Below are 17,934 nucleotides of genomic sequence, written 5' to 3' on the forward strand. Positions count from 1 at the left end.
TTCTGAGAGTCCGACCGACCGATTACGATGCTTCCCAACATCGTTCGATCGGACTCGCATTGACTTCAATGGGACTCTGTGTTCCAAACGAGAACACAGGCTCCCATTAAAAAAAGGTGTGGTTGGGGAAAACCTTGCACCCTGTGGTGGGCACCCTATGATGCCTGGCACACTGTGAATGGTTTAACAGGGGGGTCCCGTAGGTACCCCCACGGGCCCCAACGGAGACCTCAAGGTAAAGGGGGGCCTGCTTAGGGCCCCCAAAGTCAGATTCTGACAGCCGTTTCATGTTGGGCAGACCGAATAGGACGGCTGTCCGAATCGGTCATCGTAATCGCTGACTTGGAAACAGCGTCCATAGAACTGTAAAAATCGGCTCACAAAGACTTGGGCTGTCCGAATGCTTTTTCGAACCAATTTGGACAGCCCAAACGGTTTCCGTGCATTATAATCGGTCGGTTGGAAATGTGTACGATTCGGTTGGAAACATAGGTTCCGAATCGGATTCTGAGATTCCAAATCCCATTCGGAGCCTTTCGAACGACATCGTATTCAGTCCCTAAGTATAGTACAATTTATTTATTTATTTTATTTAGATTTGTATGTCTTGTAGACATTAGTCTTTTATTTAAATATACTTTTTATATGTTTAAAAACATAAAAATCACATATGTATTTAATGTAAAGTAACTGACTTTTTTTAAATATAATTAGGCACATTTAAAAAAAAAAATTGTGGGGTACCGCGGTACCTTCGTGGGTCCACAAAGATAGACAGACTACTACTCTCTGTTTTTTTACTCCCGTTCATGTGATGAAAACAAATCCGCGACTCTGAAATCATGGATTCACAGCATTTGTACACCCCTCCATTGTCATTAATGAAGTCAGTGTGAACATTTTTACAAGTACATATAAACCAGTTTATATCTGTTTTTCCAAAAAGTTACCCATTTTATGAGTTTTGCGAATGAGCAAACTTATGGATCAGATTTGTGAATTCACTCGACTACACACCCAACCCTGATTTATTTATTTATTTACAGATTTGTACAGCGCATAGCTTCCCCAGCAACGGGGCGTTCCAGCGCTTCCCAAAGGACAGGTGCAAAGGACTGCTCCAACCAACCCAGACCAGTTACGCCGGGAAGAGCCAGGTCTTTAAAGCTATACGAAAGAGCATATGATTCTGAAGTCCTCTGATAGACATCGGGAGGGAATTCCAGAGGTGGGCCGCCTGGACCTTGAAAGAGCGCCCACCAGCTCTGGCTCTTTGAAAACGGGTGGTACAGGCCAATCCCGAATTGGCAGAGTGAAGGGGTGATTCGGAGTGTACTGGACTAACAGGTCCATTAAGATCGGGGGAGCTTGTTGTGTCAGAATTTTATGGGGTACACACAAGGACTTAAACTGAATTCTTTTGGCTATAGGCAGCCAATGCAACTTCGGTAAAAAATTAGATACCGAGCAGAACTTGGGCAGTGCCAGCAAAGCCCGGGCCGCGGCATTCTGAGTTCATTGGAGGCGTAAAATACACGATTTGTTCGCGCCTAGATAAAGGGAGTTGCCGTAATCCAACCTGGATAAGATTGTGGCCTGGAGAATAGTTTGGCGGATTTTTGGTTCGAAATATCCAAGCAGGGGTTTCAGCCCCCTCAGGAGTCCAAAACAAACCCTAGCAAGAACTTTAGATTGGGTATCAAAATAAAGATCCCTATCTATCCAGAAGCCAAGATTCTTAACCGCCTCTTTAGGCAATGGCGCTGGTTTGAGTTTTCCGGCCACCACTGTTCTGACCAGAGAGCACTATCTCTCCCCAGCACAAGAATTTCTGACTTGGCAGCATTAAGCTGCAAGCAATTGGCTGTCATCCAGTCTGAGATCACTAACAGATCCTTTTAAATTTAAAAAGGTTGTTTTTACAGTTTTTTGAAAAGGCAATGACTAGCTGGGTGTCACCGGCATAAGATACCAATGACAACCCTCTACTTTTAGCAACCATTGCTAGGGGTTGAACATAGATGTTAAACAGTGCAGGGCTCAATATCAAACCCTGTGGGACCCCATGCTTAATGGCATGCACCTGCGAGTAGTGTGGAGGTACAGCAACTTGAAAAGTTCTGCTTTCCAAAAAAGAACAAAGCCGGGTCAAGGCCAGCCCCCTGACCCCGATATCATGCAGCCTACCTAAGAGGATGTCATGGGAAACAGTGTCAAAAACGGCACTTAAATCCAACAGAATCAAGGCCGCCGAGTTCCCAACATCTAGGCTGCCACGGATATCCTCAATCACAGCCAACAGTGCCGACTCGGTGCTGTGGCGGGGGTGAAAGCCATGTTGTGAGGGGTCAAGGATTTTGTTCTGCTCTACAAATTCAGCCAAGACAGTATTTACATAATATTCAGTAGCTTTGGCTAAAAAAGGAAGTTGGGAGATCGGACAAAAATTACCTGGGTCCGAGGGCTCTAGAGATGGTTTCTTTAGAAGAGGAATAACTTTCGCATGTTTCCACGTTACAGGCAATGATGCAGAGGACAGAAATAAGTTAATCAGTTCACTGACCGCTGGTAGAACTGACTTGTAGACTAGAAGAAGTTGGTCTGGTCTCAAAGGATCGACTGGGGAGCCTCAGAGTGATTCCGTCGCAGATGGCGAAAGTGGAGGGAAAGTGCACAACGTTAGTTCAGGAGTGCCTAACCTGTCCTCAACCTCAGCTAATTGATCAGTGTTGACCCTCACTAATTGGGAACTGACAGTTGGAAGGTTATTATAAATAGTCTCCACCTTACGCACAAAGTAATCAGTAAGTTTGTCGCACTGAGTGTTGGAGGAGACTGGGGGATCCGCTTTCACATTAGAGTGTTGCATCCTTTTGAGAAGGGAGAAAATCATTTTAGGGTGATTATTACTCTCCAGAATTTTAGCAGCAATGTATTCGGTTCTAGCTTTCCGGATCAACCTATGATATCTCTTAATTGCATCGCAGTATTTATTTTTAGCTTCCAAGTCATAAGCACGCCTCCAAGATCGCTCCAGTTGCTTACAGACCTTTTTAGCTTTCACCAAGGTTTCATTAAACCATGGGTTAGATGGCCCTTGTTTCTTCTTTGAACTGAGTTTAGCAGGAATGCTGGTGTCTAATCCTGGAAGAGAGTATCAGCTGCCTCTATGTTAGATGGAAACTGAGGTTTTGAGCTTAACAATAAATCAGAGAATTGATTAGCATCCAATTTATGCCAAGGATGTTTCATCACAGAGCGAGAGCAGTACAAAACCGGTTTACCTGACAGCTGAAGGAAGAAGGAAACCAAGAAGTGGTCAGACCACACCAAAGGAACCGGAGGTGACACTGTTATAGAACCCAGATTAGAAAATATGGGGTCCAATAAATGGCCGGCCACATGAGTGCAATCAGTCACACATTGTATCAATTGACAAGTCTCTGATTGGATACATTAAGACTTCACCCTGCTACATGCAAAACCGGTTCCATGTTAAAATATCGATTGCAAAAATATAGTTTAAAAAAAAACGATGTAAAAATATTCATTACAAAAATATCAAATTCCTATACTTAAACAGGTACGTACAATAATATTTACTCAAAAATATTGATGTAAAAAATATAGATGTAAAAAATATCGACTTAAAAAAATAACATAAATTAAAATAAATTAATTAAAAAATAATAATATTATTAACAAAATTAAATACATTTAATATAGATTTAAACTAATTATAACAAATAAACATAATTTATTAAATATAAAGACAAACAAAATTTACATATACATATATTTACTTAAATACATTTTATTACCTATTTATTTAATTTATACGCTTTTTAATTATATAAAAATAAAATAAACACATATATAAATAATTTAAAATAAAATATTCTATATTTAATTAACACATTAAACTATTTAAAAAAAATAATACATACATTTAATAACAAAATTACAACATTAGTATTTAAAACTTTGGATAGCGAAGGGGTAAAAATTACTATGCCTACTCCAGTGAGTGCTGCAGTAGAAAAAGCGCTGGATAGCGTAGGGGTAAAAATTACTGTTCCCACTCCAATGAGTGCAACAGTAGGGAAAGCGCTGGATAGCGGAGGGGAAAAATGTACTATTCCCACTCCAGTGAGTGCAACAGTAGGGAAAGCGCTGGATAGCTTAGGGGTAAAAAATACTATTCCCACTCCAGTAAGTGCAACAGTGGGAAAAGCACACGATAACGAGGGGTAAACATTACTATTCCCACTCCAGTGAGTGCAACAGTAGGGAAAGCGCTGGATAGCGGAGGGGTAACATTTAATAAACCCACTCCAGTGAGTGCAACAGTAGGGAAAGCGCTGGATAGCGGAGAGGTAAAAATCACTATTCCCATCCCAGCGAGTGCAACAGTAGGGAAAGCGCTGGATAGCGGGAAGGCTTATTCTTTGCTACGCATATTGCCCGCATTATCTTTTGCCTGTCTCTGTGCTATTTTAACCACACTTTGCCTTTGTTTGGCTATACTCTTGTTTCTTTGTTTTTAAACATTCTCACCTGTTTTTTGGTTCCTCAAGCTGCTTTCCACCTCCCCGGTCCACCGCATTCATTAGCGGGCTGTTTGTGTGGAGGGAGCACTGGAAAGCCTTACACTTCCGGTGGCCGTTTTTTGGGCGCCATTTTTTAGTGAGGTGATGCTCTAGTTCTCCTGATTTCCTGCACCGGAAACTTTATTTAAACAGCAGATGACGCTGGAGCGCAAGTGAAACTTGAAGCTGTTCTGAAAAGCAGGAAGGCTTATTCTTTGCTAAGCATATTGCCGGCATTATCTTTTGCCTGTCTCTGTGCTAGTTTAACCACACTTTGCCATTGTTGGGCTATACTGTTGTTTCTTTGTTTTTAAACATTCTTACATGTTTTTGGTTCCTCACGCTGCTTTCCACCTCCCTGGACCACCACAGTCATTAGCGGGCTGTTTATGTGGAGGGAGTACTGGAAAGCCTTAGCCGGGGGAATACACTTCCGGTGGCAGTTTTTAGGGTGCCATTTTTTAGTGGGGTGACGCTCTAGTTCTCCTGATTGCCTGCACCGGAGACTTTATTTAAACAGCAAATGGTGCGGGAGCGCAGTGGACGCACGCAGCGGGCAAGCCAAAGGCAAGCCAATCTGCCCCTGTCCGTGCCTGGACGACGCCAGACACCAGACACTCTGGTGGAATTATGCTAGGTGTGCCTTTGTACACGCGAGAATAATTATTGTCCATCAGTACTCTGGTAAGCCCATGTAACCAGTGCTTGTGGGCTGTTTTGGAGGGGCCTTTTTGTTGTTCTAGCTGTGGATTTGATTCCTACCCTGGGATGCCCCTCTACCACCTACAGCGCCCACTTAGGCCCTCTATGAAAATCCTGTACCTCAATGTACGTTCTCTGGCCAAACACCACATGGAAATTTACGATCTAATACTGGATCAAGTCCCGGATGTTTTGTTTTAACTGAAATTTGGTTGTCAGATGGGATGGTGGCTGAACCAGGTTTGGCGCTCCCCCCCGGTTTCAGCATCCTGACTCTAAATAGGGAATCTAGAGGCGGGGGCATAGACATTATTTTTAAGTCAATTTACCAATGCTCATTCATTAAGGAGGATGTGGCGGGCTGGGAATGCGCCCGCTTCGGGATCTCTTTCAGTGCTCATTTCACTATGACAGGACTGTTACTATATCGCCCCCCTGGGCCAACCACAGAGTTTAAAACCGCTATCCTTGTTGCTGTAGGCTCGCTGGCCTTATGGGCTGCGAATTCTACTGTTATTGGCGATTTAAATTTACATTTTGATTGCTCTGCCAACTCGGAATCAACAACCTACTTGCTGATTTCACTGCGTGTCAATTAAATCAGCTGGTGGTTGATCCTACTCATTGTGCCAGTCACTTGCTCTATCCCATGCTTTCTAACATCCTGTCCCTCACTGTGAATACTCCCAGCCCAGTGTGGTGGTCTGACCATTTCTTAGTCTCAATGTCACTTCCGCTGCACGATCCTGTGTATAGAGCTGACCCTACAGCCTCCTTTCGTCGACGGTGGCATAAATTGAATCTGGAGGAGTTTCATGCTATCTTGTCACTTAGCCCCCCTGTTTTAGCCAGAGACCCCGATCTAGCTTATAAAGCACTTTGTGACTGGGTTCTATTTGCCTTGGATTCACTTATTCCAGCTAAATGGTCTAAAGGCCAGTGTACGAATTCCAAACCGTGGTTCAATGCTTCATTGGCCACCGTGCGCACATCCTGTAAAAGATTAGAACGGATATGGCGTAGGGATTATGATTCGGGGGCCAAAAAAATCTACCAGGACGCCATCAAGACCTATCATAGGGCCATTCACTCCGCATGGGTCGGCCTATTTTATGGAGGATATCAAGTCCAGCAAGAACCCTCTCAAGTGTATTTTTTAAATTCTTAACGATCTGAAAAGCAGCAAAGATTCCGCTGCTTCTGTAATCACATCTGAACAACAGTGTGAGGACTTGGCTGCTTACTTTGTGAATAAGGTAGAAGTGATTTATAAGTCCTTTCATGTGTCCACCACAGGCCATCTTGATGCACATGGCTCCCTCCCGATGCCTGTTCTGGCAACCATCCCCTCTATCTTACAAGATGAGTTCCTCCTGTTAAGCAGGAAAGTTAGATCAGGCTCCCCCATGGATCCTATGAAGCCTGCTCAGTTTAGGGACTCCTTAGCTGTGCTTCTTGCCCCTCTATGTCAGATGATTAACATCTCAGTCACCACAGCAGTTGTCCCTAAGGTATGGAAGCAGGCGAGGGAGGTTCCTCTACTTAAACAACCCTCCTTGGATCCAGCAAAGCTGGAGAATTTCTGCCCCATATCATTACTGCCTTTGGGTAGCCAAAATAGCTGAGGCACACGTTCTTTTATTACAAACCACACTCAGTCAGTGAGATTAGGGACTTTCACAGCCCCCAGGACGTCATCTACCTGTGGGGTGCCTCAAGGTTCGTCACTTTCTCCTTTAATATTTAATTTATATCTCCGTCCGTTGATATACTCTTTAAAGAACTATAACATTACCATTTTCAATTATGCTGATGATCTTCAGTTAATCATTCCCTTAAACACCCCGGATTCAGCCACCGAATGCCTGGCTGTCATGTCACATATACAGAGATGGATGACCCTTAATCATCTTAAACTTAACCCGGGCAAGACAGAACTGATCTTGCCCGGGGAAAGCGAACTGAGCTGGGGTCGGCATTTTTGGCCAGCCGATATGGGAGTTCCTCCCACAAAGACCCATTCGGTAAAAAGTCTAGGGATCACACTTAACGCAGATTTATCTCTTAAAGGACAGGTAGGAATGGTGGTTTCCTCCAGTTTTTTCCAACTTAAAAAGATCAGGAAAATAGCCCACCTATAAACACACTCAGCACTTATTCAAGCAGTGATAGCCCTTGTACTCTCCCGCCTAGATTTTTCAAACAGCCTTTATTTGGGCCTTCCAACTGGCCTATTAAAACGTCTTCAGATGGTCCAAAACCAGGCGGCAAGGCTCAACTGGAAACAGCCCAGGTGGCAATCTGCTAGGGCCGGGCTGGGGAAACTGCACTGGCAGCCAGTGGCCCAGCGAATCGCCTTCAAAGCAGGATGTATTACCTTTAGGGCACTACATGATAATTGCCCCATATTCATCATGAAGCTGATCACTTATTATAAACCACAGCGAAATATACGTTCTACACACCTAGCCCTTGCAACTGTCCTCCTATTTAAGAAGAAACGCCAGGGTGGCAGCTGCTTTTACTATCTGGCCGCCACCCTCTGGAATTCTCTACTGCCACCTATCAGACAGAGCAATGATCTCCTGGCATTTCGAAAGTCTTTAAAAACGTGGCTTTCCCAACAGGTTTACGCTGCCTAGTGTCTCGTATAAATAGCGCCATGAAACCTATGGGTGTACGTGCGCTCTAGAAATAGATATTAACATAACATAACATAACACGTTAATAACATTCTTACATGCTTTCTGAAGAACACCAGCCTCTTAGAACTGTCCCAGAGTGGCTTCCGCCCTGGTCACAGCACGGAAACTGCTCTCCTAGCTGTGAACGAACATCTGCAAACCATTCTGGATGGTGGGCACTCCGCAGCGCTGATTCTACTTGACCTTAGCGCCGCGTTTGACACGGTCTCCCACCAGATCCTCTTAGATTGATTGGAGGCGGCCGGGGTCGTGGGTTCTGCCTTGGAATGGTTTAGATAATTTTTGTCAGATAGAACGTTCCAGGTGTCTGCTCCTCCCTTTCTCTCCCGTGCCCGATCCATCGGGCCGGATGTCCCGCAGGGCTCTGACCTTAGCCCCATACTTTTCAACGTTTACATCCAGCCCCTAGCCACGGTGGCAAGGGACAATGGTCTCACCATGGTCTCGTATGCTGATGATATGCAGTTGGTGGTGGCCCTCTCCGATGACCCTACGCAGGGCGCTGCTAAATTTAGAAATGGACTGGCGTCGGTCGCGGAGTGGATGACCACCAATTGCCTTCAGCTCAACGCCAATAAGTCTGAGGTGTTGTTTGAGGGAAGAGATCAGGGACTATGGAGCGAGCACTGGTGGCCCAAGACCCTGGGCTGTGCGCCCATTCCCAAGTTGGCAGTGAAAAACATTGGGGTTTGGATGGATGCCACTCTTAGCTTTCAGGAGCATACCAAGAAGCTGGCAGGTACATGCTTTGGCCTACTTCGAGGATTGAGACAGTTGTTGGGGTTTTTTGATCCATCTACCTGACAGATGATAGTACAGGCGACCATTTTATCTCAATTGAACTATGCTAACTCGCTCTTGTTAGGAGCTAATAAGGCAGAAACTAGCCATTTGCAACGTGTTCAGTATGCAGCAGCCCGTGTCCTGCTGAGGCTTCCCAGAACTTGTTCTGTGACTAGGGCGATCCATCGCCTTTATTGACTGCCTTTAATCAAAAGGATTGAATTTAAAACCTTGTGCCTGACTTTTAAAATTTTTACATTTTCTTCCCCTGAGATTCTGTCCAATCTTCTGGTACCCTATGTACCTACACGGCAACTTTGATCAGCTGGGCAACATCTAGTTATAGCTTGATGTCTTCCGCAAGGCTGCCAAGAGCCTTCTCTTTCCCACGGCCTAATCCCTTACTTTTCATTTCACTGCTATCGGCGCCGGGACGCGTTTTTGATGAGGGAGCTGCGCGCTATATAAAAGATTTTAACAGATCATAACATAACATAGCGGAGGGGTAAAAATGACTATTTCCACTCCAGTGAGTGCAACACGAGGGAAAACGCTGGATAGCGGTGGGGTAAAAATTACTGTTCCCACGCTAGTGAGTGCAACAGTAGAGAAAGCGCTGGATAGCGTAGGGGTAAAAATTACTATTCCCACTCCAATGAGTGCAACAGTAGGGAAAGCGCTGGATCCCAAAAATAGTAAAAAATAAAACCATCAACATTTTTATTACATTTAATTTCCAATATTAACATAATTAATATATAAATCTAAATATATTATTATTAACAAAGATAATAAAAAAATATTACCCATTATTTACCACTATAAAATCTACAACACACACCTACAATTAATTACACAATTAAATTTTATAATTACTAATTAATTAATGAAAATTAATGTATTATTATTTATTAATTAATCAATATAAATTAATTACTGACCACCTTTCACACCATTTACACATATTAACACCAAAACACACACCTAACATTAATTACACAGTTGCTATTAATAGTTACTAATTAATTGATGGTAATTAAGAAATCTAGAAATAGATATTAACATAACATAACATAACACGTTAATAACATTCTTACATGCTTTCTGAAGAACACCAGCCTCTTAGAACTGTCCCAGAGTGGCTTCCGCCCTGGTCACAGCACGGAAACTGCTCTCCTAGCTGTGAACGAACATCTGCGAACCATTCTGGATGGTGGGCACTCCGCAGCGCTGATTCTACTTGACCTTAGCGCCGCGTTTGACACGGTCTGCCACCAGATCCTCTTAGATCGATTGGAGGCGGCCGGGGTCGTGGGTTCTGCCTTGGAATGGTTTAGATCATTTTTGTCAGATAGAACGTTCCAGGTGTCTGCTCCTCCCTTTCTCTCCCGTGCCCGATCCATCGGGCCGGATGTCCCGCAGGGCTCTGCCCTTAGCCCCATACTTTTTAATGTTTACATCCAGCCCCTAGCCACGGTGGCAAGGGACAATGGTCTCACCATGGTCTCGTATGCTGATGATATGCAGTTGGTGGTGGCCCTCTCCGATGACCCTACGCAGGGCGCTGCTAAATTTAGAAATGGCCTGGCGTCGGTCGCGGAGTGGATGACCACCAATTGCCTTCAGCTCAACACCAATAAGTCTGAGGTGTTGTTTGAGGGGAGAGATCAGGGACTATGGAGCAAGCACTGGTGGCCCAAGACCCTGGGCTGCGCGCCCATTCCCAAGTTGGCAGTGAAAAACATTGGGGTTTGGATGGATGCCACTCTTAGCTTTCAGGAGCATACCAAGAAGCTAGCAGGTACATGCTTTGGCCTACTTCGAGGATTGAGACAGTTGTTGGGGTTTTTTGATCCATCTACCTGACAGATGATAGTACAGGCGACCATTTTATCTCAATTGAACTGTGCTAACTCGCTCTTGTTAGGAGCTAATAAGGCAGAAACTAGCCATTTGCAACGTGTTCAGAATGCAGCAGCCCGTGTCCTGCTGAGGCTTCCCAGAACTTGTTCTGTGACTAGGGCGATCCATCGCCTTTATTGACTGCCTTTAATCAAAAGGATTGAATTTAAAACCTTGTGCCTGACTTTTAAAAATTTTACATTTTCTTCCCCTAAGATTCTGTCCAATCTTCTGGTACCCTATGTACCTACGCGCCAACTTTGATCAGCTGGGCAACATCTAGTTATAGCTTGATGTCTTCCGCAAGGCTGCCAAGAGCCTTCTCTTTCCCACGGCCTAATCCTTACTTTTCATTTCACTGCTATCAGCGCCGGGACGCGTTTTTGCTGAGGCAGCTGCTCGCTATATAAAAGATTTTAACAGATCATAACATAACATAGCGGAGGGGTAAAAATGACTATTTCCACTCCAGTGAGTGCAACACGAGGGAAAATGCTGGATAGCGGTGGGGTAAAAATTACTGTTCCCACGCTAGTGAGTGCAACAGTAGAGAAAGCGCTGGATAGCGTAGGGGTAAAAATTACTATTCCCACTCCAATGAGTGCAACAGTAGGGAAAGCGCTGGATCCCAAAAATAGTGAAAAATAAAACCCTCAACATTTTTATTACATTTAATTTCCAATATTAACATAATTAATATATACATCTAAATATATTATTATTAACAAAGATAATAAAAAAAATTACCCATTATTTAACACTATAAAATCTACAACACACACCTACAATTAATTACACAATTAAATTTTATAATTACTAATTAATTAATGAAAATGAATGTATTATTATTTATTAATTAATCAATAAAAAATGAATTACTGACCACCTTTCACACCATTTACACATATTAACACCAAAACACACACCTAACATTAATTAAACAGTTGCAATTAATAGTTACTAATTAATTGATGGTAATTAACTTAAAAGTATTTAATAATTAATCAATACATTTTTTTTATTAATTACCACTCTTCACACAATTTACACATATAAACACCACAACACACACCTAAAATTAATTAAGCAATTAACCTCATTATTTAAAAATTGACTAATTGAAATTAATTAACAACTAATTATTAAACTATTATTAATTAATCAATTTACACATTAATTTTTCAATAAATGTTATAAAAATTAAATTATTTCCCAGCCTATTCCTCTATAAACCCACAACCCGCTACGGAACTAAAAACGCAGAATTAAACTTAAAATAAATTAATAACTAGTAAAACTCTAAAACATATAATAAAATAACAAACAATTCACATTAAAAACACTAAAATACATACAATTATTAATATATCAATCTTTTTGTAAACTATATTTTTGTAACCAATATTTATTACAAAGATATTTATGTAATCGATATTATTTACCTGTCAATCGATATTCTTGTCAATTATATTTTTGTTCTCGATATTTCTTCTCCAAGATATTTTTGCGGCAATATTTCTGTCCCACGATATTTTTGCGGCAATATTTCTACTATGCACGTGCAAAACCCCACCCAAAAGTAGTTACTTCTCCATTGAAGTCTCTAGAAGAAGGTTTGGGAAGCAGCGCTGCAACTGAAGCTACATCATCCATCCAAGACGAGTATCCACAACCTATTGAAGATGAGGAGGAAGACACACCACCTCAAAAAAAAAAAATGATGTGTGGAAGCACCTTACTATACCTTCTGGGGAAAAGAAGGAAACAGCAAAATACGTGCAGTGCAATATTTGTGGCAAGCAGTTATCCAGAGGCACTGCAAAGAAGTATTCACAAAGGACAAGTTCCATGTGGAAACACCTAAAACAGTTCATGAAAGGGTCCACAAACAGACGATGTGAGAGAAAACAGGTGCAGCAGGACAGTCAACCTCTACAACAGGATTCAGAGAACCATCCTCAGCTGCAGTCATTACAATACCAGATGCCTGTAGCAAATGAGTGACATGGTTATTCACTGTGCAAAATGGTACATGCTTGTCACTGTAAAAATGTCCTCTGTGGCTGTATTCTTTGATACAGTGAAGAAGCACCGCTGTTATGCTTTTTTTGTTGCTTCCAGTGACTACATAATGTTTGTTGAAGAGTGTAGCCAGTTGCTTCTTTGCATTTCCCCAACCTTACCCTTTTTACTACCCTGTTCATTTTTTCGTTATAAAAAGAAAATATTTTTTAAATCTGTTAATAAACCCTTTTTGAAAAAAACAATGGTTCTTATTACAACCACCATCTATTAAACAAAGAGATTACTCTGTGTTTGAATGTGTCAGTGACTGCATCAGTGTGAGAGTGGGTGTGAGTATATGCCTGGGTTTGTTATTGGATGCATTACTGTTTCACTGTGTGTGTCACTGTATGCATCAGTGTGGGTCTGGGTGTGTTACTGGATGCATTAGAGTGAGATTAGGTATGTCAGTGTCTGTATTGGTGTATGCCTGGGTATATCAAAGTCCAGCCGTGGCCGGCAGTGGGATTACCTGTAGGGCGGTGACGTGTGGAGGGGGAGGGGCAGGGTGGGGAGTAGTAATGTATGGATTACGGAGTTTTACACGTAAGTATACATTTAAATAAATAAAACGAATTTTGTTAAGTGCACTGCATCCCCAAATGCGATGCAGTGCGCGAAACGAAATTCGTTTTATTTATTTAAATGTTTACTTACCTGTAAAACCCCGTGATCCATACATTACTACCCCCCACCCTGCCCCTCCCCCTCCCCACGTCACCGCCCTGCAGGTAATCCCACTGCCGGATGAGGCTGTCAAAGTCTGCTTTCATATATTTGCCTAGGTGTGTCAATCTTTATGTCACTGTATGTCCAGGTGTTTTGTTAGAATGCATAAGTGTTTGAATGGGTATGTCGGTGTCTTCATTGCTGTATGTCTAGGTGTGTTAGTGCCTGCTCTGGTAAGTTCCTGGCTGTGACAGTGTGTGCATCAGTGTGTGCCTGGGTGTGTTACTGGATGCATTAGTGTTTGGCTGGATCTGTCAGTGTCTGCATGGCTGTATTCCTTGGTGTGTTAGTGTCTGCATTGTAAGTCTCTGGGTGTGTAGTTTATGCATCAGTGCGTGCCTGAGTATGTCAGTGTTTGCGTCAGTGTGTGTCTTGGTTATGAAGTGATTGCATTTGAGTGTGCCTGGGTGTATTAGTTTATGCAATAGAATGTGCCTGGGTTTCTTAGCATAGGCATCAGTGTGAGTCTGGGTATGTCTGTGTAGGCATCAGTGTGTACCTGAGTGATTTAGTGGATGCATTACTGTTTGGCAGGGTGTGTCGGTCTCTGCATTGCTCTATGCCTGGGTGTGTCAGTGTCTGGATTGGGTAGTCCATGGGTGTGTCAGTGTGTGCATCAGTGTGTGAGTGGGTATGTTATTGGATACATTAGTGTTTGGCTGGCTGTATGCCTGGGTGTGTCAGTGTCAGCATTGCTAAGTCTCTGGGTATCTCAGTGTATACGTCAGTGTGTGCCTGGGTGTGTTTTTGCATGTATTAATGTTTGGGTGGCTGTGTCAGTGTCTGCATCGCTGTATGCCGGGGTGTGCTAGTATTTGCATTGGTAAGTCTCTCGGTGTCTCCGTGTGTGCCTGGGTATGTTATCGGATGCATTAGTTTTTGGCTGGCTGTGTCAGTATCTGCATTGATGTATGTCTGGGTGTGCAAGTGCATTGGTAAGTCCCTAGGTATGTCAGTTTGTGCCATGGTTTGCTAATGGATGCATTAGTGTTTGGCAGGATGTGTCAGGGGCTGTATCGGTGTGTAGTTGGGTGTGTCAGTGACTAAACTGATGTGTGTCTAGGTGTGTCAGTGGCTGTATCAGTGTGAGCCTGTGTGTATGAGTACCTCTGAGGCATATATCTTCAATTATCGCTCCCGTGTCTGGGCACGATAATTGAAGACATATGGGTTTTGGTGCGCGTAACAGACACCAATCGGCCATGGGCGGAGCTACGCGACCACCTATGGCCTACTGCTTGTTCTGTTAAAAAACAACACGCACGCAAAGCCCAATCAAAATGGACCATTGGAAATGAACACGCACGTGTGTGTGGAATTTCCAGGTCCATTCCTACAAAATGGCTCACCTGCGCGTGCACTGTTGTGCAGTGCATCACGAGGGGCGAGCCATAAAAAAGGATATCTACAAGCATTTTACAATACCTTCAGGGGAAACGATCACAGCTAAATATGTGCAGTGTAATATTTGTGGCATAGAGTTACGCAGCAGCACTGCCAAGAAGTATTCAAATGAAACCACTTAAAAACAATTCATGAGAGGGTGTACGACTGAATGATGAAGGAGAGACTAGTTTCAGCAGAATATTCCACCTCTACAGCACTCTTGGGAGAGTCTTCATTAGCTGTGGTCATCATAATTCCAACAGCCTATGAAGATTTGAGTGAGATGGTTACTCACTGTGCAAAATACCACATGTTTGTCGATGTAAAAATGTGTTCTGTGGTTCTGCATTCCAATCTTTTGTTCTCAAGTTGTATACGCATGCACCATAAATGCTGCACTGCTGAAATAATGATCATTGTTCAGCTGTGAAAAAAACAACCACAAAGATTGTAGTAAAAGAAAAAGAAAAAAGAACAACACACTTTGTGTATGAAAGTAGATGCTTGCATGTTTAAATAGGGCTGTCTGTGACTGTTAGATCTGGTGGTCTCTAGTTGGCAATGGTATACACCTTTGTCCAACTAGGGACCCTTGCTGCTAAGTCAGGATGAAGGGATTACACTACTGGATAACCCCTGCTCACCCCTTTGGTAGGTTGGCACGAGCAGACAAGCTTATCTCAGAGGCAGTGTGTTAAGCATTTGTGAATATACACAGTAATACAGTGAAAACACTACAGATGGACACCACACAGGTTTTTATAAAAATAAGTATTCTTTCTATAGACTTAACACAAGACCACAAACGACAAATATCCACAATACTGTACTTAAGATTGACTTAAAGATGGTAAAAGTTGCTTAGTTCAAGTTGGTGATAAATGCGACACAGTTCTCACAAAAGTAACTGGATGCGTAACGCAAAATAAACAAAAGGCTCGCAGAGGGAGATGCGTTGGTTTCTGTGCTACGGGGGAGATGATGCGTTGTGCCTCAATGCTTGCGCAGATTAGGGGATGCGTTGTGATCCTTACTGGTGCGGGGATGATGCGTAGGTTCTCGGCCTGCGGGCCGGGTGCGATGCGCAAGATGGCCCCTTGATGCGATGCGACAATCCTGGTGTGATGCGAGAAGATGGCGCCCTTGATACGTCGATTATGCGTTCACGCCCTAGCAGCCTTGCGATGACTCTCTACTTTGGAGCCGCGACAGGCCCTGTGACATGCTTCTCCGGTGATGCGATGGTGACCCTCTCGATGGCGCCACGCTTCTCCGGTGATGCGTCAGCAGACAGCTTCGCCGAAGACACGCTTCCTGGGAGATGCGGCAGCGGCACGCTTCTCTGGCGATGCGACGACCACAGCTGCGGTGCCGTAACGCTTCTTCTTGTTGTGTCGCGCTTCCTGCTCACAGCGACACACAGGCTTCTGCAGATAGGATTCCTAGCAAGGAAATTCAGTGGGGAGACTTTTGGCCCTGAGACTTCAGCAGGAGGCAAGCACAAGTTCAAGCCCTTGGAGTAATATTCTGCAAGATGATGAAAGTCCTTAAAAAGTTACTTCTCCTTTCCTTGGCAATGAAGAAACCACTGCAGGCCAACCCAGCAAACAGCACACTGGCAGAGGGGCAGTCCAAACTCCTGCAGCTTCCTTGGTTCTTCTCCTTGGCAAGTTCAAGCCCTTGGAGTAATATTCTGCAAGATGATGAAAGCCCTTAAAAAGTTCCTTCTCCTTTCCTTGGCAATGAAGAAACCACTGCAGGCCAACCCAGCAAACAGCACACTGGCAGAGGGGCAGTCCAAACTCCTGCAGCTTCCTTGGTCCTTCTCCTTGGCAAAAGGTTTGTCTTGTTCCCAGAAGTGATCTAAAGTTCTTGGGTCTGGGTCCCAATATTTATACTACTTTTCTCTTTGTTCTCTAAAGACAGAGGGGTCTTTGCCCAGTCCAAACCAGTTCTGGAGCATTCTGTTGCCATGACTCCTTCCTTCCTTTCACAGTGCAGGGAAGAAACATCAGACGCTTCATAGGAGGTAGAGCCAGCATTGTGGAGGGAAAGCACAGCCCTGGAGCACTTTGTTGACATGATTCCTTCTCTCCTTTCACAGAGGAGGGCAGAGACATCAGCCCCACCCCAGGGGGTGGAGCCAGCATTGTGGAGGGGAGGACCAGCCCTGTTCAGGTCCCAGGAGCAACTCCTCCCTTCCATCTAGATGCAGATCTCCCTATTCACCGCTGGGCTGACTCATTCTGTCTCCTGGAATCCCCCAGCCCTGTCACTCAAAACTCCAAACAAGGAATACACCACCTAGCAGAGGCAGTCTTGGATAGTTAGACAAGAAAATACCTGATTTCTATTAGTGGTATTTTCAAACACAGAATGTTAAAACCAACTTTACTAAAAGATGTATTTCATCCTTCTGAGTTCAGGCATACTAAATTCGAATTTCTACCATGTTTCATGAGTCAGTTAGGATTATAAAATGTAATAATCTAACTGCCCATTCTGACCCATGGAGAACAGGTAACCTTGCAATAGAGAAAAACGAAAATGGCTGTAATTCACTATTAGGACATGCTATACACACAAGGGCATGTCCTACCTTATACTTACAATGCACCCTGCTCTTGGGCCTACATTAGGGGTGTCTGATATGACAAAAAGGGAAAGTTTAGGGACTGGCAAGTGGGTGCACTTGCCAAGTCGACATGGCAGTCACAGACTGAACAGAGGCCTTGCAATGGCAGGCCTGAGACACACTTTACAAGCTGCTCCTGTGGGTGGCACAACCAGTGCTGCAAGCCCACCAGCAGCATTTGATTTACAAGTCCTGGGCACACATGGTGCACTGTACTAGGATCTGACAAGTAAATCAAATAACCAAATCATGGTGTCACTAATCAATACATCACTTTAACATAGGGAACACTTGCACTGTGGCACTGAAAAGCAGTGGCACAGTGCCCAAAGCATATAACCAGCAAAAACATAACAAAAAGAGAGGAGGCAATCAGTATAAAATGGAAGGGAGACTCACGCCAATGATGCCAGGTCTTACAGTGACTATATGGGTTTTT

Source organism: Lissotriton helveticus, chromosome 7, assembly GCF_964261635.1.
Source record: "Lissotriton helveticus chromosome 7, aLisHel1.1, whole genome shotgun sequence".
Lineage (NCBI taxonomy): Eukaryota > Metazoa > Chordata > Amphibia > Caudata > Salamandridae > Lissotriton > Lissotriton helveticus.